Raw genomic sequence first — 20,335 nt, 5'->3', positions numbered from 1 at the left:
ATTTCAACAGGTACTACAAGGTCATTAAGATAAGATGGGGCCTGATTATTTAAGACCTTGTATGTGAGGAGCAGGATTTTGAATTCAATTCTGGATTTAACAGGAAGCCAATGAAGGGAAGCCAAAACAGGAGAAATATGCTCTCTCTTTCTAGTCCCTGTCAGGACTCTTGCTGCAGCATTTTGGATTAGCTGAAGGCTTTTCAGGGAGTTTTTTGGACATCCTGATAATAATGAATTACAGTAGTCCAGCCTGGAAGTAATAAATGCATGAACTAGTTTTTCAGCGTCACTCTGAGACAGGATATTTCTAATTTAAGAGATGTTGCACAAATGGAAGAACGCAGTCTTACATATTTGTTTAATATGTGCGTTGAAGGACATGTCCTGGTCAAAAATGACTCCAAGGTTCCTCCAAGGTAATGCCATCCAGACTAAGAATCTGGTTAGATACCATATTTCTAAGATTTTCAGGGCCGAGTACAATAACCTCAGTTTTATCTGAATTAAGAAGCAGAAAGTTAGCGGCCATCCAGGTCTTTATGTCTTTAAGACATTCCTGCAGTTTAACTAATTGGTGTGTGTCATCTGGCTTCATGGACAGATAGAGCTGGGTGTCATCTGCATAGCAGTGAAAATGTATGCTATGTCTTCTAATGATACTGCCTAAGGGAAGCATGTATAATGTAAACAGAATTGGTCCTAGCACTGAACCCTGTGGAACTCCATAATTAACCTCAGTGTGTGAAGAGGACTCTCCATTTACATGCACGAATTGGAGTCTATTAGATAGATATGATACAAACCACTGCAGCGCAGTACTTGTAATACCTACAGCATGTTCTAATCGCTCTAATAAGATATTATAGTCAACAGTATCGAACGCTGCACTGAGGTCTAGCAGGACAAGCACAGAGATGAGTCCACTGTCAGAGGCAATAAGAAGATCATTTGTAACCTTCACTAAAGCTGTTTGTGTGCTGTGCTGAGCTCTGAAACCTGACTGAAACTCTTCAAATAAACCATTCCTCACCAGATGATCTGTTAGCTGTTTGACAACTACTCTTTCAAGGATTTTTGATATGAAAGGAAGGTTGGAGATTGACCTATAATTAGCTAAGATTGCTGGGTCTAGAGATGGCTTTTTGAGTAAAGGTTTAACTACAGCCAGCTTGAAGGCCTGTGGTACATAGCCGATTATTAGAGATAGGTTGATCATATTTAAGATCGAAGAATTAATTAATGGCAGGACTTCTTTGAGCAGTTTTGTAGGAATGGGGTCTAAAAGACACGTTGATGGTTTGGAGGAAGTAATTATTGAAGTTAACTCAGAAAGATCAATTGGAGAAAGAGTCAAACTTAACATCAATGGTACTAAGAGTAACTGTAGATAATATTACATCTGTGGGATGATTATTGGTAATTTTTTCTCTAATGAAAAAAATTTTATTTGTGAAGAAGTTCATGAAGTCATTACTAGTTAACGTTAAAGGGATGGTTGGCTCAAAAGAGCTCTGACTTTTTGTCAGCCTGGCTACAGTGCTGAAGAGAAACCTGGGGTTGTTCTTATTTTCTTCAATCAGTGATGAATAGTAAGATGTTCTGGCTCTGCGGACAGCTTTCTTATAAAGCAGCAAACTATTTCTCCAGGCTAAATGATGATCCTCTAGATTTGTGACACGCCATTTCCTCTCCAGATTATGAGTCATCTGCTTTAGGGTACGTGTTTGAGAATTATACCACGGAGTCAGGTACTTCTGATTTGAGGCCTTAGTTTTCACAGGAGCTACAGTATCCAGAGTCGTACGTAGTGAGGAGGTGAAATTATTAACAAGATAATCGACCTCTGTTGGGCTAGCGTTCAGATAGCTGCTCTGCTCTGTGTTGGTACAGGGCATTGGAGATGATAACAGTGGGTGGATTATATTCTTAAACTTAGTTACAGTGCTTTCAGAAAGACATCTACTTTGATAAAGTCTACTCTCCTCTGCTGTGTAATCAATTATTGTAAATGTAAATGTTATCAGGAAATGATCAGACAGGAGAGGGTTTTCAGGAAACACTGTTAAATGTTCAGGTTCGATGCCATATGTTAAAACAAGATCTAGAGTGTGATTAAAGTGGTGGGTGGGTTCTTTTACATTTTGAGAGAAACCAATTGAGTCTAATAACAGACTAAATGCCATGTTGAGGCTGTCATTTTTAGCATCTACATGGATGTTAAAATCACCCACAATAATTATTTTATCTGAGCTCAGAACTAAACCAGATATAAAGTCTGAGAAATCAGACAGAAACTCTGTGTAAGGCCCAGGTGGACGATAGATGATAACAAGTAAGACTGGTTTCTGAGTTTCACAGCTGGGGTGGACAATGTTAAGCATCAGGCTTTCGAATGAATTAAAAGTCTGTCTTGGTCTTTCATTAATTAATAGGCTGGTGTGAAAAATTGCTGCCACACCGCCCCCTCGGCCTGTGCTTCGAGATTTCTGGTAGTTAGAATGACTCGGGGGTGTTGATTCATTTAAACTAACATAATCATCCTGCTGCAACCAGGTTTCTGTAAGGCAGAGTAAATCAATTTGTTGATCAATTATTAAGTCATGTACTAACGCGCCCGGGACCACACCTCCGCCACAGTCATCTACTAACAGAGACTTGGAGGAGAGAGACCTAATATTTAATAATCCACATTTCACTGTTTTACTCTTTGGTTCAGATGTGGATACTGTATTGTTCTTTCTTTGTAATTGTTTATGTTTAAGTTGTTTGTTGCTGGTTTTTAGTTTGTTTTTTGTCTTTTTGGAAGCTGACACAGTCTCTATGGAGATGGGTTTTTGGGTGGGTAGCAGGAGGAGAGAAGCTGCAGAGAGGCGTGTAAGACTGCAACTCTGCTTCCTGGTCCCAACTCTGGGTAGTCATATTTTGGGGGTTTAATAAATTTGTCCATATTTCTAGAAATGAGAGCTGCTCCATCTAAAGTGGGACGGATGCCATCTCTCCTAACAAGACCAGGTTTCCTCCAGAAGGTTTGCCAATTATCTATGAAGCCCACATCGTTTCTGGGACAACACTCAGACAGCCAGCAATTTAAGGATAACGTGCGGCTAAACATGTCACTCCTGGTCTGATTGGGGAGGGGACCAGAGAAAACTACAGAGTCCGACATTGTTTTGGCAAAGTTGCACACCGATTCAATATTGATTGAATCAATATTGAAGGCACATGACATGCCTGCAGTGAGGAGTTGAAAATGCCAGAAAACACTGGGGCCAGCTCGTTTACACAGTGTCTGAGGGTGGCAGGAGACACACCGTCTGGGCCGGGAGCTTTTCGAGCATTCAGACTCTTAAACTGCTTCCTCACATCTGCTTCATGAATATGAAGAGTTTGGTGGGAGGAGGTGGTGTGAAATCCTCCTTTGTGTGGGGTGAGGAGGAGGGTGTTGCAGGTGAAGTGTTTGATGGTCGTGATGGGGGAGAGGTGGGGGAATGTCTCCAAAGTGTCTCTATTGTTGGGGCCGTTGGAGGCGTGAAAGCTGCCTGATGGCTCGTCAAAACGGCAGTAAAAGTCATTAAGGGTGTTGGCAAATAGGTTAAGAACGATAGAATAAAACAAAACAGTAAAAAAATAAAACACATAATACATCAAAATTAAAACAGCATAGAATAAATAAAAAAAACACAGAAGAGGTCGGTCTTATCTCAAAAGGCATGTTGTTCCACAGTTTTGGAGCTGCTACAGAAAAAGCGTTTACGCTCAGTCCTGGGTACATTCAGGAACAGCTGATCAGCTGACTTGAGAAAGGCGGGTATATACGGCTGTAGCAGCTCAGAGAAATAAGATTGGACTAGGCCATGGAGGGCTTTAAAAGCAAATAAAATAATTTAAAAGGAATCCTAAAAAGAAATGGGCAGCAGGTGAAGTGAAGCTAAAATAGGGGAAATGTGCTCAAACTTTCAAGCTGCAGGATATTGGACGCTCTGTAGATGTTTGAAGCACTGACCCCTATATAAAGTGCATTACAGTAATCCAACCGAGTGCTAACAAAGGCATTGATTACTGTGTCAACGTGCCTTTGTGAAAGAATTGGCTTTATTTTAGCTCGCTGCCTGAGCTGAAAGAAGCTTTTACCACTGCTTTGATCTAATTGTCAAGTTTCAGATCACAGTCCACTTTGACCAGCAGGTTTGTGACAGTTGGCTTAACATACTGGGCCAAGGTATAGGGCTTTGGAGCGTGATGTCACGGGTGTGGGCGTGGAAAGGATTTTGGCCCGATCCGCCATTTTGGGGGTCTAGCGCAAGTGAAAAGGGAGCGAAGGCACACACAACAGCCATGGTTCGTAAATATGATAAGGAGATTCTGCAGGTCATTGATCAAAGTATAAAACTAAAATAAAATGTATTAGTGACACAGGATACAAACATGGAAGCAAGATGTGTAATTAGGATTATTTATAATAAATATGTATAAATTAGTGCAATTTCTTTAATCATAAAGAATAACTAAATCCTTCAGGACAATGTCACATCAATGCACTGAACTCACTATACTATAAAGACACATCTCCTGGATGCACTGGTACGCATCTTCAGTGATGTATCCTAGGGTCATCAGGTGTTTTGGGTCTCACAACATCATACACCCTCGCCCAGGCGACCCAGCCGGGGGTGATCAGGCCCCAACTTGCGTACCAGTAGCTACCCACGGATCAGCCCTCTTAATCCACAGCCACCTTGTGGCTTTCTCTGCCGCTTCACTCACAGCCTGGATGGCCCTCTTCTTGGCTGCCCCAGCCACGCCCAGCCGGCCTAGGACTTTGCAGAGTGATCGTCCTGCAAAGCCCCTACAACCCACTTCTATGGGCTCATAGAAAGTCTTCCAGCCCCTTTCCCTGCACTCTTGCACTAGTTCCTGGTATTTTCCTCGTTTCCTTTCATTAGCCTCCTCAATCCGCTCTTCCCAGGGCACTGTGAGTTCCAGCATGATCAGCTGTTTTGAGGCCTCAGAAATAATTATCAAGTCTGACCGGAGTGATGTTTTTGCAATGTTCTGAGGGAACTTTAGTTGTTTACCCAGGTCAGCCTGTAGCTGCCAATCAGAGGCTGTGTTGAGAAGGCCAGTTGTCAAATGTGGGCGCACCTGGGGTTTCTCTCCAGCCTTAATAAAAGAGATTGCCTTCCTCGGAGCATGATGATGCTTGCTGGTGCTGATTGCTGAGGCAATCTTTTCAGCAACTACTCTGAGCACCTGGTCGTGCCGCCAACGATACCGACCATCGGCCAGGGCCCTTGGGCAGCTGCTAAGGAGGTGTTCTAGGGTCCCTCTTCCAGAGCACAGGGGACAGGCAGGTGTCTCGGTCTTTCCCCACAGATGGAGGTTTGCTGGGCTTGGCAGAGTGTCGTATACTGCCTGCACTAGGAATCGGATCCGGTGGAAGTCTGCCTGCATGATGTTTGCCCAGGTGACCTTGCGCTGCAAGGTGCTCTCCCACCTTGTCCATGCTCCCTGCCGCTTAAGGCCTACAGCTCTGCTTACTCGCTCCTCCTCCACACCTGCTCGGACCTCTTCCTGGAGTAGCTGGTGTCTCTCCTTTCCCTGTGCCCTGCTGACCTGGGCCTTTGGGACGTACCCCAAGCCTGCTCCCCCTGTTGCTAAGACCCCCATTAGTGTTTTCTGCCTTAGGCGTGACTCCGCCACCTCAACTGCCTTCTCAGCCTTCCACTTTCTTCCTGTCCTTACCTCAATGCCTGCTGATGCCACCTTGCAGTCGTTAGAATCTCTGTACTGTAGGGCTTCTCGTGTGCGAGCCACCTTGAACTCTTCTGTGAGACCACTGAAGGGTAACTGCACGCTGTTGCTTGTCCCATACAAGGCAGCGCTGGTGAGACTGCGGGGAAGTCCCAGCCACTTACGAAGAAAGCCACTGATCTTTCTTTCAAGGGATTCCACAGTAGTTATTGGAACTGTATAGACAAGCAAGGGCCACAGGATTCGGGGCAGGATGGAATGCTGGTAGATCCAGGCTTTAAATCTTCCAGGCAAGCCGGACTTATCCACCTTAAGCCACGCTCCCAGCTCCTCATTTGCCTTCTGGATAGCAGTAGAGTCTTTCAGGCTGGAGTCAAAGAGTTTCCCCAAGCTCTTAACTGGTTGTTCCGTTATGGATGGAATAATGGTTCCTGAAATTGAGAACCGGAACTTGTCCGTCACCTTGCCCTTCTTCAGTACCATCGATCTTGACTTGGAAGGTTTAAAACTCATCCTTGCCCATGAGATGAGTCTCTCAAGACCTTGCAAGATCCACCTACACCCGGGAACTGATGATGTTGTAATGGTGAGGTCATCCATATAGGCTCTGATAGGGGGCTGACGAACACCTGACCTTGACCATAAAGAATAACTAAATCCTTCAGGACAATGTCACATCAATGCACTGAACTCACCATGTTATCCACCTAACAGCCTCCACATGTTCTCACTGTAATTTCCCCTCATGAATGAATTTATGCTGCACTAATCTGAATGTTTGCAGGGATATATATATATATATATATATATATATATATATATATATATATATATATTGAATATTACTTAAACTCTCTTAAATTAACTTCCAATAAAAGAGGTTTATCATTGATTGAAATTCATTCAGAAATGTTTAACGAATGAGCTGTCACAACTTTCAAGTACAAAGTTGTTATGAAGTCTGTCACATCCCCCCACCTTTTTTTCTTTTTTCTTTTTTTATCCTTTATTTATTTATCCTTCTTATTTCATTGTACTGTATATTGTTACTCTTATTTGCCTTGTATGTCTACTGTACAAACTGAACTGGAATGTCTGACTCTTCGCTTTATGATTTCCATAACGTTTCGAAAAAAAACAAAAACCTCTTCGGCCGCTCCCTTCTGCCGTATTTTGCGGCAAAATTCTCCACACCCACTGCCGCGCTATGAATTGTGGGATATATGGGACCACGAAACGTACAACAGACCACGCATGATATTTGGGGAAATCAACGGTGCATTTGTAGTATGCATTTGAAGTACACTTCGAATTGGGACAGCCGTGGTCGCATGGCGGTGACGTAACCGCACTTAAAATGCGTACTTCAAGCGTGCAGCCCCTGAATTGGGACACAGCCCCTGAATTGGGACACAGCCTGTTGAAATAAGAAGAGAAAATGCTCTCAATTATGGAGACAGTCAAATAGTCTATTTATGTTTGATGTGTGCTTTGCATTTGTGTGGCTGTTAATAAAGTTAGCGTGCTCTAGGGGGCGTATGCGTTCATCAAAATGGCCGATGGCTGATGTGTATTTTTTCCTCCCTAGAATATCGTCGGCGAAGTTTGCCATGTGCGTTAGATTTCACTGCGCATTTTCATACCTCTGCCAACAGGTTATGGGCCCAGGAAGCTAAGAAGTTTTCCTAAAGCGTCCATCTGTTTTTTGCCACCGAGAGAAACGCCGCGACGTACTGTGCACTCGGTGAGGATTAGCATACCATGCTAGCGCCATGAGCCGACGAGCCGCTGAGTCAAATAGCCGTTGGGCTCGGCTAGTTTTTGATGGAGACGAAAAGAATTACGAACTATGGGAGACGAAATTTTTGGGCCACCTTCGTTTGCAGGGTTTAAGAGACATTATTTTGAGGCAGCCTACCGACGTGGAGGGAGAAGAAGACGGAGCAAAGAATGCAGAGGCCTACGCGGAGCTGATCCAGTTTCTGGATGACAAAAGTTTGTCTCTTGTTATGCGAGAAGCAGCGGACGATGGACGGAAGGCGCTGGGGATTCTAAGAAACTATTATGCAGGTAAAGGAAAACCTCGTATAATTAGCCTGTATACAGAACTCACTTCGCTCCAAAAGCCCAGCAGTGAGAGTGTGACTGAGTATGTGATACGAGCAGAGACAATAATCACAGCCCTGAGGAATGCTGGTGAAACATTGAGTGATGGGCTATTGGTATGGTTTTGAAGGGACTGCCAGAATCGTTCAAACCGTTTGCTATCCATGTCACACAAAGTGAAGTTGAAGTGACTTTTGCTGAATTTAAAACTAAACTGCGAAGCTTTGAAGACACAGAGAAAATGCGCGCCGCAGCGTCAGATGACAACATCATGAAAGCACGTGCAAGACCGAGCGACAATTCCACGTTTGAAAAATCGAATGACCGTGGGGCCGGCAACGCAGACATAGTGTGTTTCAGATGCGGACTAAAAGGACACAAAGCCAGGACGTGTCAGCGCAAGCAGTGGTGCAGCGAGTGTAAAAGCACCACCCATCGGGACTCAACATGCAGACGGAAACGGCGGCAAGACAACGCACGGAAAGTTTCTGAGGAGTCGGGTAGCAAAGACTACGCATTCCGGGTAAGCAGCGAGGATGCAGCGTTCCAGTCAGAGCATGGCATCAACAAAAAGGGTCTGATGGTGGACACAGGGGCAACTTCGCATATTGTCACAGATATAACGAAGTTCAGGAGATTTGACGACAGTTTCCAGCCCAAGTCACACTACGTAGAGTTGGCTGACGGCACCAAGTGCACTGGAGTTGCAGAGCAAAGAGGGGAGGCAGAGTTTTGCTTGATGGACAGCAGGGGGCAGTGCCACAAATGGGGCAACTATGATCTTCAAGCAAGGAAAAGACACCCTGCGACACAAAGACGGTACAAGGTTCCCAATACATGAGTACAACAGACTGTACTACCTACAAACAGTAAACACTGAAGGTAAAGACCAGTGTAAGGGTTGCTATGACATGCAAACATGGCATGAAATTCTCGGTCACTGTAATTATGATGACATTCAGAAATTACAGGGGGTTGTTGATGGTATGGCAATCAAAGGAAAAACAGACAAATCTGTCTTGCATTGTGAAGTGTGCACACAGGGAAAGTTTGTTCAAACTAGAAACAGGGACCCTGATGCACGAGCCAAAACCGCCTTAGAGCTGGTACACACAGACCTAGCTGGTCCAGTAGACCCAGAGTCCAGAGATGGATATAGATTTGCACTATCATTCACTGATGACTATTCCAGTGCAGTGTTTGTGTATTTTCTGAAAAACAAGAGTGACACAGCAAAAGCGACACAGAAGTTTTTGGCTGATACAGCCCCGTATGGGCAAGTTAAATGTATCAGGTCTGACAATGGAACAGAGTTTATGGGAAATGAGTATCAGGCACTCCTTAGCAAAAATGGAATCAGGCATGAGACCTCAGCACCATACTCACCACACCAAAATGGTACTGCAGAACGCAATTGGCGCACTCTTTTTGATATGGCCAGGTGTATGTTAATAGAGAAGCAGTTACCTAAAGAGTTGTGGACTTACGCAGTGCAAGCAGCAGCTGTAGTGAGGAATAGATGTTTTAACAGACGCACAGAATAGACACCATATTTGATGCTGACAGGAAGAAGGCCAAACCTTTCCAGGATGCAGACATTTGGGTCAGTGTGTTATGCCTACAGGCAGAACAAGAGAAAACTAGACTCAAGGTGTGAGAAAGGAATTTTTGTTGGCTATGACAAGAACAGTCCAGCTTATATGGTCTACTACCCAGACAGTGGGAAAGTACAGAAGCATAGACTGGTGAAGTTTGAGACTAAAACAAGAGTAGAGAGACAAACACAGACTGACAAGGTGCCAGATGATGAGGGTGACTTTGAGACACCAAACAGGTTCACCAAGACCAGAGAACAGACTGATGTGAGTACAGAACACACAGATACTCAGGAACAGATCCCAGTAAGCATGTCTGAGATGAGCAGCCAGTCACAGGAGAATGAACTCGACTGCGAGGCTGCAAGGTATCCTTCCAGAGTGAGAAAAAGGCCTGGGTATTTAAGTGAATATGTTACTGATAAGGAGGATTGTGATCAAGTACTTACAAACATGGATTATTGTTACAGAGCAATGTGTAACATTCCCCAAACATTCAAGGAAGCAATAACTTCATCTAACTCAGAGAAATGGGTCAGTGCAATGGATGAAGAGATGCAATAACTAAGTAAAAATGACACATTTACCTTAACCACTTTGCCTGAGGGTAAGAAGACAGTGGGGGGTAGATGGGTGTACGCAGTCAAAAACAATGTTGATGGATCTGAGAAGTACAAGGCACGTTATGTTGCTAAAGGATATAGTCAGAGGATAGGTGTGGATTATGAAGAAACATTTTCCCCTACTGCTAACCTGACTAGTATCAGAGTGTTGATGCAAAAGGCAGCACAAGAAAACATGCTTTTACATCAGATGGATGTTAAAGCTGCCTATCTTCACGCACCAATAGATTGTGAGGTATTCATGGAACAACCTGAGGGTTATGAGGTAAAATCCGACACAAATGAAAAACTGGTATGCAAGTTGAAAAAGTCGCTATATGGGCTAAAACAATCAGGCCGAAATTGGAACAAGTTGTTGCATGAATATCTGAGTGAGAACAACTTTGTGCAGAACCCCGCTGACCATTGTGTTTACACAAAAATGACAGAAAATAAGAAGGTGATTCTGATAGTATGGGTGGATGACCTGATCATTGCTGCTAGTGATGAAAGTGAACTAACTGTTGTGAAGAAAATGCTTGCAGCAAAATTCAAAATGAAGGATTTGGGTAAACTGAGACATTTCATTGGTATAGATTTTGACCAGAGTGATAACTGTGTAAAAATGTCACAAAAACAATATGTGGAAAAAATACTTGAAAGATTCAACATGCAGGATTGTAAAGAAAGACAGACACCTTGTGAGCAAAAACTGAACTATGCTGATGATGCAGAAATGATGAGTGATGTCAAAAGGTACAGAGAGGCAGTTGGTAGTCTGATCTATTTGGCTACATGCACAAGACCAGACTTGAGTTTTATAGTCAGTAAACTTTCACAGTACTTTACTGAGCCAACTGAAGACCAATGGACTACAGTAAAACATGTACTGAGGTATCTGAAAGGGACAACCGAGAAAGAACTGTGTTACAGGAAATGTGACAACAAAGAACTGAGGTTGTGGGCATACAGCGATGCTGATTGGGCAGCTGATGTAACAGACAGACGGAGTACAACTGGTTATTGCATAAGCTTGTCTGTAGATGGTCCTTTAATCTCATGGAAAACCAAAAGACAACCTACTGTTGCATTATCTACCTGTGAAGCGGAGTACATGGCTTTAGCTACAACCCTACAAGAAGTTTTGTACCTAATGCAACTGTTACAAGGTATTGATGGACAAAAATATGCACCGCCAAAAGTTCATGAAGATAATCAGGGTGCAATTGCGTTGGCGAAGAATCCTGTGACGAGACAGAGATGTAAACATGTTGACATAAAGTACCACTTTGTGAGGTCAACTGTGAGTGCAGGAAAAATAACTCTGGATTATTGTTCAACAGAAGAGATGGTTGCAGATGTAATGACAAAGCCTGCAACAAAAGTTAAGTTGTTCAAGTTTGAGAAGTTTATGTTCGGGCATTAACATGGTATACGGACATGTATACAGTACTGAGGAAGAAACCTTTTGTTTGTTGTTTTTTGTTTGCTTAAGAGCATCATAATATGAGAGCAAGTGGGGGTGTTGAAATAAGAAGAGAAAATGCTCTCAATTATGGAGACAGTCAAATAGTCTATTTATGTTTGATGTGTGCTTTGCATTTGTGTGGCTGTTAATAAAGTTAGCGTGCTCTAGGGGGCGTATGCGTTCATCAAAATGGCCGATGGCTGATGTGTATTTTTTCCTCCCTAGAATATCGTCGGCGAAGTTTGCCATGTGCGTTAGATTTCACTGCGCATTTTCATACCTCTGCCAACACAGCCACTCACCCCCTCCTTCCTGGCTCACAGCTTTTTCTTCTTCTTGGTTGGCAACCAATGTTAAGGCGCATTACCACCCCCTGGCTCACAGCTCAGTGGACATTTAGATGAGAAAATATATATTTGACACATTTAAGAAAATAAATAAATAAATAAAAATAAACAAAATAAATGTTTATTAAGACATTTTGGTAGGAACTTGCTTTATTTTAAAAATGTTTTTGCTCATTCTTGCTCTATAAAAGAGTTTATTTCTTTTAGAATCACTCATCTTAGCAGTAGGATTTACATGAAAAGAGAAACAAATTAAATTTGAGTGAAAATATACATTTTGCAATCTCTGGTCAACTGACTCAGTGAATCAAATTACTCAAATTCGATTCGCTTTGGTGAGTGACTCATTCAATCTCGATTCAGTAAAAAGAATCTAATTTACCATCACTGGAAAGGAAAGGACTGGAAAGGCGCTACTTTTGAAATAACTCTCTCACGTGGTTACGTTGTGCAGCTGAGTCACGTGACCGCACAGCAACAAATCACAGCAGAGCCGGGAAAAGGGGGCGGAGCAAAGTGTCTGTGCAGGAGAGGAGTCGAGCAGAGAGAGCTGCTTTTTCATGAAACGGGAGTAAAGTAGTGAACTTACTGGAACATATACCACTACCAAAGTTTGGATCGATATCTGCATCGATCTGCACACCCTTGTCTCCTGGATTGTAGCTGAGATCAGCGTGAACCACGTGGGTCTCTGCTCACTGATCTGTTTCCTGTTTCTCTCGGTTTGTGGGCTCATCTAAAGGTAAGCACCGAGCTAACTTTAATGTGGGTTCCGTTTATGTTGAGTTTAGCTCTGTTGAGGATAATAGATTGCTTGGTATACACTGGAGTTAGACAGACTGTAGAGTTTGTGATTGCTTGCAACATTATGAAATGGTGGTTGCTAGGGGGTAAGAATATATATAGAAAATTAGCCTTGGTATATGAACAAAAGGATGGGCTGCAGGGCAGGAGAACAGTCTACCCCCACCCCTAGGACAGGAAGCCACAGGTACAAGCCTGGGGGAGGGCAACCCCAGGGTGAATAATAAAGATTAACAGACCACGTGACTTTCGCGTAGAGCTGGGCGATATAAGATTTTTTCATATCATGACATGTTTTTTTCATTTCAGGCGATAACGATATCCATCACGATATAAGCCAAATAACTATATTTGTAAGATTTAAATGTGCCATTGCTCACAAGTAAAATGTGAAATAATCAGCAGCTTGTTTTTATTTATATATTTATTTCCCATAAGTTCATCCATTAAGCGGACGCGAATGGATGGATGAAGTTCAACAGGGTAGATGTACTTAAGGAACATGAGACTTTTTCAGATAAATAAAGGCAAATATTGCAAACTACACAAAAGGCAGCCGCTAAAGCGTTTAAGTTTCAAAATAGAACAAACGAAACAGACTACTAAATTGTCAATTCCACTTAGAAACAAAATATTAATTCTAAAAATAAATCTTAGTTTGTTTTACAGAAGAACAGACAAAACTGACTAACTTTTGTCAATATCAAATAAACTGAGAACTAAAAGGAAATTCTCAATCTCTCCTTGTTGTATAGCTGAGCTTTTCAAAAAGTTTTAACAGTTACTTTAGTCTGACAAAAGCCGAATGACGAATTAGCGCTTCCAGTCAGAGACTGAGGTTACGTCCACACGTACACGGGTATTTTTGAAAACGGAGATTTTCCGTTTTCGTTTTAAAAAATAATCCCGTCCACACATAAAGGTAGAAATGAAGGAAAACGCTGCTATGAACTTGCCAAAGCAGCAGGTGGAGCTAGATTCCTAATCGTGCAGAAATGTTGGCCAATCAGAAGTCTAGAAGCCTCGGTGGGAAAAAGTAAACAAAGCTGGGGCATAGAAGCAGAACCGAGTCGTATGTGTGGAGGGACAGTAACTGTGTGTATATATAAGCATTTAAACACTGCAGCGAGTAGAATTAACAGTAACAGTATTGTAGAAATTCATTGCACCGAAACAATAACGTGGCACAGTGTGACGCATGCACCAGTTTATTGTATTTCCAGACTTGCTTCCGGCACAATTTACAGTGCACGCTACTCTGTTTTTTGTCAGACTTGAAATAGCCGAAATACCTTCACACTACGGAACTTCTATGGCTCTTCCGTTCGACAATCTCTCCGGCATTGGAACCATCATCTGTTTTCTCTTCGGTAACCTTCGGTCACGCTCGGTTGATTTTTCTAGTTGGCACACTCATTTCCTCCATTACCCGGGCGTTACGGTCGCTGGCTGCTTCCCAAACAAATACAAATGTACGGCTTGGCACTTGTGCTGTATGTAACAAGTCACGCGACGTGACGCTGCGGCTGTGATTGGTTCGGCTCTGCGCTACTTAATTTGGATTGGCTGACCTCTTTTTTTTTTTTTTTTTTTTTTTTTAAAGAGGACAAGAGCGGCGAGGTCTATCGCGATAGTTTAATTTCTCTATCGAGTAAAAGTTATATCGCGATAGATATCGTTATCGTTCTATCGCCCAGCTCTTCTTTTGCGCATTGCATGCCGGGAACTCATGGCAAAACATTCCAAGTACCGCATCAAATGCAAGCATTTGTAGCACCGCAAAACGTTCATTCTCCGGTTCCAATAAATTCTTTCTTTTTCTTTGCCCCCCAAAAAAGGTATGTACAAAACAAAGGAGAACAATGTGACCTGAAGTTAATAAACTTCATGAGTGCATACACTCATGAAGTTTAGTAACTTCAGGCCACTGCAACAAGCCCAGGTACGGTTTACCGACGGATGGTTACAGGACCTTGAAATGCACCGGACTGAGGCAATTTTCCCTTAGGATGACCAGGCATCGCGTGCTGGTGATTTAGCAAAACTCACCTGAGGAATCCTGCTTGACAACGCCACATTCTTATAGAACATTTCAAAATTAGCTGCAACACACCTTGTGAGCTGGATTTGAAGTGGGTTTAATAAACACTTTACAATTTGAATGGAAACATGCCAGCCAACACAAGGATCATCTCGGAAATTCGGCCACCACCCTTATATCTTATATACACCATCACAGACACTCTCAAACAAAGAACATTCCACAGCACATCATGCATACCTAAAGGTTCAGTCCAGCTCATCCATGACCTTCTCCCACACTAAGAAACGTTATGACCACCCGTCACCTCCCTTAGAGCAGGATGTCTGGAGCTCTTCCAGTCTACGATGGGTCCACTGTGAGGGTGCAATAACATGGGGCCCACTGGTGATAACATTCTACATGCATGCATACAACTGGTGAACACTAAAGTGAGGAAATAATATTACTATTACTAATGTGATATGATTTATAGGAAAGGAAATGTGCCACTGCAACATGCATAACAGCGCTGGTAAATACACACAGAAATTAACAACTACAAGATTAAGTCTGCATGGCCCACAAGCTCATGCGACCCTAGGATGTTGCTGTCATCTTCCTGCTCCTGGAAAAACATACATACATCTACCCTTTCCTTGTCTGCTTGGAGTAGGTGCAATCTGCGTATCAGTGTCAAGTCAGTGAACCATTTGTCCCCATTATCAGTCCAGTAAGTCCCCATTGCGATGTGGAGAAGCTCACTTTACGATCATTTTCCAGCAACACTATTGTATAGCACTTTTAGTTCCAATCATGCAGGCCTGCTTAACGGACAGCAGACTCTCAAACAAAACTCTCAGTGCACTCCTCAAACATGAAAAGGAAAAAAAAAGAAAATACTACAAAATATAAAAATATGAAAGTCTTAGTTTTAGGACTTGCCAAAGCATACTCATCTCCTTAAACTGATAAATCAAACCAAAACGTCTTGACAGGTTCCACTTGGTAAAAGAAAAATGTAGCCGCCAAATAAATCCCCAAAACATTCATCCACCAGTCACACACATTTCACACAACCCTAATGTCCTATTAGATAATAAGTTTATTCCCATGTAACCAGGTGTATGTCATGGTAAAGCATCCCTCACACATTTGAATTTGAATGTATTTATTTAAAAGGGACAGTGCAGTTTGACATAGTCCAAGTACAAAACATGAAACTGATGTAACGGACATAAGTTTATAGCTATTGCAAATTTTCAACAATTGTCCCTTGTTGGGCTTACAATCAAAATAAATACATTTTACCATAAAACATACATTTTCATAAAGCCAAAATACATCGTAAATACAACTACAATTAATAGACAATAAATAAAAATAAAATCATTAATAAAATGACTACATCTCTGATTTTCCTTTAACCAAACTTTAACCTTCAATAGAAAGGATCTGATGTCTGTAATCAATTTGATTTTGGTTGGAAGTGGGTTCCACAGATTGCAAGCCTCTATGGAAAATGCGTTCAATTTAAGAAAACACTGTTTCATCTTGTTCTCTCTATAAACTTCACAAGATGCTTGGTTGAACTTTCCCTCCTCTGAGGTAAACTTTTATTAAACTCTTAATAAACAGTCATGAGTCTCTGCTTCTCACCTTCCGGTGTTACACTCTCAAGACTCCGGGCGGAACACACAGCAATTCCGCTTGCTACATCCCTTTTCTTTTACAAAGACAATGAACTATTCATAAGTTGAGAACTCAGTTTGCAACTGGAACAAAACTTAGACATGACATTTGTTTGTTGGACACCATTTTCTTCAAAAATGAAAATTCTGCCTTCCACTTACTTTTTTTTAGTGTTACTTTTATTCATTTTTTCCATTTTTTTCTCTTTTCCTTATTATTTTTTTCTTTCCTTCCAAACAAGTAAACAGATCACAAAGCCATAACTCAAAATATTATCGCAGATGTTTTGCTCTGTTCTCTAACCAGTAAACAAATCACAACATATAACTCAAAATGTCCTCACAGATGGGTTTTTTTTTCTTTTGTCTTTCCTCTGACCAGTAAACAAATCACAACATATAACTCACACACTGCATACATAGTCCTTCAGATATCCAGGTTGTTGTACTACCCGTCCTGACCTGGTAGTGCTGTTTTGTGTGTTCTCTTTGCTCTGTGTCGGCACAGTAATGTTCTGTCCCTCAGGCTGGAGATGTGCTGACATGTCTTTTTTGACCTCCACAGCTCGCCTCAGATGGCGACGATTTCTTCTGAGGACTCTGCCGTTGTCCAACTCCACATCATAGGATCTGTTTCCCAGAGTGTTACACACTCTAGCTTTGGTCCATAAGTTGTGTGGTTCAAAAGGTTGGACTCGCACCAAGTCTCCTGGGTTTAATGTGTCCATGTCCTTCGCTGTTTTGTTGTAGTACTTTGTTTGTCTCTCTCTGTTTTTCATCAGTGCTAACTTGTTGTCAGTCACTTTGGGTTGCAACAATCTGTCTCCTATTGGGAGGAGTGTCCTCGTCCTCCTGCTTAACAGTCTCTGTGCAGGGCTGGTAGTTAAACCTTGTGTTGGGGTGTTTCTGTGGTCCAATAAGGCCAAATATGGATCCTGTCCAGCCAATTTTGCCTTTTTCATGAGTCGTTTGGCAGTTTTAACGGCAGACTCAGCTTTGCCGTTGCTCTGCGGATAGCCAGGTGATGAGGTATGGTGTCGAAATTCCCATTTCCAGCTGAAGTTGGCAAACTCTGTTGAGCTGTACTGGGGCCCGTTGTCAGAAAAAACAATATTTGGGATTCCCTGACGTGCGAAATGAGCCTTTAGTTTCCTAATCACAGTACTCGACTTGGTATCAGGTAGATAATCTATCTCCCAAAAGTTGGAGTAATAATCAACAGTTATTAGGTAGTCCCTACCCTCAAAGTTGAATAAATCTGTCCCAACTTTGGTCCATGGTCTAGTGGTCGGCTCGTGTGGTTTTAGTGTCTCTTTCTGTTGTTTTACATCCACAGACCGACATATGTCACGTGTAGCGATGTACTTTTTGATGTGGTCGTTCATACCGTGCCAGTAGACACAGTCTCTAGCTCTCCTGAGGCACCCTTCTGTGCCGATGTGTGTTGAGTGAATTCCCTGTGTTATATCTGCCTGCAGTGCTTCTGGAATCACCATTCTCTCTCCCTTGAAGACCAATCCATCCTTTGAGCTCAGTTCATCCTGCAAAGATTGGAACTGGGTTATTTCAACAGGTACATCTTTCTTACGGGCCGGCCACCCCTTTTGTATTGTTTTTATCAGTGTTTGTAGTGTGTGGTCGGTTCTTGTCCCTGCCCGTATTCTGTCCATGCTTTCTGTTGAAACAGGTACATAGTCCACCATGTTGACACATTCTGTCTCCAACTCCGTCTGGCTTTTGATGCTATCCTGCAGGTAGGCCCTACTCAGCGTATCAGGAAGTAGCATGTCGCGGCCTGGAACATATGTTATGGTTATATCATATTTTTGCAGCCTTAATAACATCCTTTGCAGTCTCTTAGGTGCATGTAACAGTGGCTTTTTAATAATGTTCTCGAGTGGCTTGTGGTCTGATTGCACTCTCACAAGACGACCATATGTATATTGGTGGAATTTCTCCATCCCAAACACAATAGCTAAGCATTCCTTTTCAATTTGTGCATAACCTCGTTCAGTGAGCGTCAATGCACAACTTGCAAATGCCACTGGTTTTCCATGTTGAGTCAGAGCTGCTCCCAGTCCTGTCTCGCCGGCATCACACTGCAGCGTCAGCTCTTCTTCAGGGCTGTAATATTTCAAAACTGGGACTTGTGTTAGTCTTTCTTTCAGTCTTTTAAATGCATCTTCCTGCACGTCTGTCCACTCCCATAGGCTGTCTCTGTGCGTCAGTTGTCTGAGAGGCTCACAGTTGTCTGACAGATGCTTGTAAAACTTTGATAAATAGTTGACCATTCCAACTAGTCTCTGCACCCCTTTTATATCAGTTGGTGCTGGCATCTCTGTGATGGCCCGTACCTTCTCTGGGTCAGCTCTCAGCCCTTCTGCTGTGAGTAGATGTCCGATGTATGGTACTTCCTGTCTTCTAAGCTTGAGTTTTTCCACATTTAATTTGATGTTTCTCTCTCTGCAGCGTTCCAGGAAAAGTCTCAGGTTTCTGTCATGATCCATTTCTGCCAACTCAGTCGTCTCTCCTTTTCCAGTGATCAGGATGTCATCAGCAATGATGTATGTGCCTGGCAGGTTCTCTAACGCTTGCATCAGTTTGCGCTGAAAGACCTCTGGTGCTGGGCTGATCCGCATCGGCATTCTCAGCCAACGAAAGCGACCAAATGGTGTTGCGAATGTCGTGAGATGGCTTGACTCTTCTGTAAGCTTCACATGCCAAAAGCCATGTTTCACATCACAAACTGTGAAAAATTTCGCTTTTGACACATCTGGCAAGATGTCATCTATTGTTGGTAACGGGAAGTGACTACGCTTCAAAGCTTTGTTGAGTGGTCTTGGGTCAATACATATCCTGGGTTTGCCATTTGGCTTCTGCACTGTCACCATCCCACTGATCCAATCAGTCCTACAATCCACCGGTGCTATTATTTGTCTGTCTGCAAGGCTCATCAGTTCCTCTTTCAGTGGTTTCATCATCGACACTGGGACTGTGCGTTTTGGCAGTTTGACGGGCTGCGCTGTTGTGTCGATTTCCAGCTCATATTCACTTTGCAAACATCCATCTCCTGTAAACACATCCTGAAACTCAGGCTTTATCTCTTCCAACAACCATGCGTTTTTCTCTGATGGAGCTGTTGTCACTGAGCTGTCCAAAGCACAGATGTTATCATATTTAACTTGTATTAGCTTCATCGCTTCACTAGCTGTTCTCCCAAGTAGAGGTGTTTTACAATCCTCCTCTACCACTTGGAACTCGACTCTGTACTATTTGTTTTTTCTTGGGTTTGTCAGCTTGACCTTACACTTTCCTAATGGACACAGCCTTGACTTATTGTACATCACAAGAACCTTGTCTGTGTGCTCCATTTTGATGTTCGGGTTCAACAAGTTGATGGGAATAACGTTGCAGGTTGCACTGCAGTCAACTTGAAACTTGACCAGGCTGTTGCCAATCATCATGCCTGCAAACAGCTGCTCTCGTTTTTTCATGTCTGATTCTCTGATCTGGTTCACTTCTACTGCAGTCTGTGTCATAGCTGTGACAGTCATTATGTCCTCACAGGAATCAGAGTCCTGCTCCGTCACTGTGTGGACCTTTTTTCCATTTTCACTCTGTCTGCTTTTACTCCTGCATGCAAAATGATTTTCTTTGCCACATTTTTTGCATTTTTTTCCATATGCTGGGCATTTTGATTTGAGTCTTTCATGTGCTCTTCCACAAAATCTGCATGATATCTCTTTATCCAGTCTTTCTCTCTCTTTTTGTTTTACTGCATGCAGTTCCTCTACAGCCTGTCCCGCTATTGTTTTGTTGTATTCTCTTGAAATCTCCATTGCTCTACAAATATCTAGACATCTGTCTAATGTGAGGTTCTCTTCTCTGAGCAACCTTTCCCTCCAACTGGAGCTGTTCGTGCCACAGACGATCCTGTCTCTGATCAGTG

At 42.7% G+C, this 20,335-nt stretch overlaps 1 protein-coding gene across 1 annotated transcript in view; it reads left to right on the top strand.

Annotated features, from left to right (window-relative positions):
- LOC146578510 (hemicentin-2-like) overlaps positions 1–20,335 on the top strand; it is an 871,231-nt gene that overhangs the window by 397,867 nt on the left and 453,029 nt on the right. The window lies entirely within an intron of this gene.

Source organism: Mchenga conophoros, linkage group LG3 (assembly GCF_057382185.1).
Source record: "Mchenga conophoros isolate Kocher_MC1m ecotype Shallow Benthic linkage group LG3, M_conophoros_male_GT1.1, whole genome shotgun sequence".
NCBI classification, from domain to species: domain Eukaryota; kingdom Metazoa; phylum Chordata; class Actinopteri; order Cichliformes; family Cichlidae; genus Mchenga; species Mchenga conophoros.
Note: the sequence above shows the minus strand (reverse complement) of the source record. Positions and strands in the feature narration are given on the sequence as shown.